This window comes from Tupaia chinensis, unplaced genomic scaffold (assembly GCF_000334495.1).
Source record: "Tupaia chinensis unplaced genomic scaffold, TupChi_1.0 Scaffold000646_1, whole genome shotgun sequence".
NCBI classification, from domain to species: Eukaryota; Metazoa; Chordata; class Mammalia; order Scandentia; family Tupaiidae; genus Tupaia; species Tupaia belangeri.
The window spans coordinates 2,773,331-2,775,136 of record NW_006160167.1 but is presented as its reverse complement, the minus strand read 5'-3'; positions in this window follow the sequence as shown (position 1 = coordinate 2,775,136).

Here is a 1,806-nt window from a genome sequence, read left to right as displayed (position 1 = left end):
AGAATGAATCAGAAAGCACCCCCCCCCTCCATGAGGGATGGCCACATCACGATCTCTTCTTCATCTTTCTCTTGGGATTTTGGGCATGTATGCACACATGCCCCGAATGTTTTTCAAGCTCCCAGGTCCAGAATTTGAACTGTGCTGTTAGCCATGTGGGATCCAGCTGCCTTAACCTCCACGCCATCACCGGACCCAGGAAAAGTATACATTTATGTGAAAAGTCTTCCTTTAGGATAAGTGAGTTGTTCTTTATCTTATTCTCTTTCATTTTAGCAACTTTCTCTAGGAGTTTTTAGCAAGAGGCCTCTTGTACTATTCTTAAAGAAGTTAGTAGCACTTTATATAGAAAGTTAAGCAACCACTTAAAGATTTATCTACTTTGGGGGCCGACAGGTGGCATGGTGGTTAAGGTTGCTGGACTCCCACATGACCAACTGTGGTTCAGGTCCCGGACCTGGCAGCTTGCTATCTCATTTTCCCTCTCTCTCTCTCTGGTCAATTAAGTAAAATAATTCTTTAAAAAAAAAAAAAGATTCATCCACTTTGTAAGTAGGAGGTACACGTGAACAATCCACTGTTTCGTTTTGAGATCAAACCTGAAGTTGAAGAAGTTTGGGAGATGCATATTAGATGTAATGAGAATGCACATCTTCTTGGATCACAACAGACGTCTGGGGATCGCTTTCAAAATGAAGACAGTCACAGAGGGAATACAATCGAGAGGAATATAATTATTTAAGAGGATTGTGGCTGTAACGATAAAATATCCATTTGGTAGTAAACCAACATTCTTGGGCCATGATGCTTGTTCTTTTGGGAAAAAAATTAAATCAAGCAAACATAAAGGCATTTTACTCCACTGTCTGTGGGGAAAATGCATTGTAAGTTTGACCTCCAAGGAGTGGTTCCAGAATGCCGTGGGCTTTATTGGCCATGCATTGGAATGGGATTGACAGTGCTGGTGTGTGCTGGGCACTCATTCACCGCCGAGCGATGGTTAGGCCATCGGTGGCGTTAGACAGTCTCAGTGTGATTCGTCTCATTTTGAACAAGACCAGTGAGATCACCAGTGCTCATGTTAGTGAGGACAAGCCGAGGATTAGCAGCTTTTCAAAATAAAACCTGAGGAGTACCAAATGTGTCCTCATTGGGAGGTGGCACTCCGGGTTTTAAGAGGATTTGGACACATACAAGGATCATTACTATGTTATTAAGTTATTAAGTACACATTTATAAGTTAGTTTATGTTTGCCAAGTGCAAGTATAAAAATCATTTCTTAATTATACAGGCATTAAAGTCTTGCATCACTAACCACATATTTAAAACAGCTTTGTATCACTTACAACAACAATTGAAATATCAGATTATTGAATTTTCTTGGTTCCAATGTCCAATTGCCTTATAGCCAAGATTGACCTGTTTATTGTCCTGTAATTAAATACATAAAAAACTGTTATCTTCCCATTTATCAAAAACTGAAGTGCCAGAAAACAAGGCAATCTGTGCCTATAAAGTCATTCATTAAAAGTCAAGAATTCAACTGATTTGCTTAACCTAGTCTGCATTTGTACAGTATGCCAGGCAGGCAACATGCTGTTAAGAAAGAAAGGAAAATAATAAAATAAAAATTATTAGCTTGGCGTTGAAGAACGAAGGAGCACCAAATGGAAATCATCCACTCTGTAAGAAGGGCTGTGGTTCATTCTCTCATCCATCACCGCTAGCTGGCAGATGGGCTCAAGGGTAATGGAAGTGTCCTTGGTTGCCAAGTTCTGTGCTTATGCAGCAGCCTTGACCTTGCC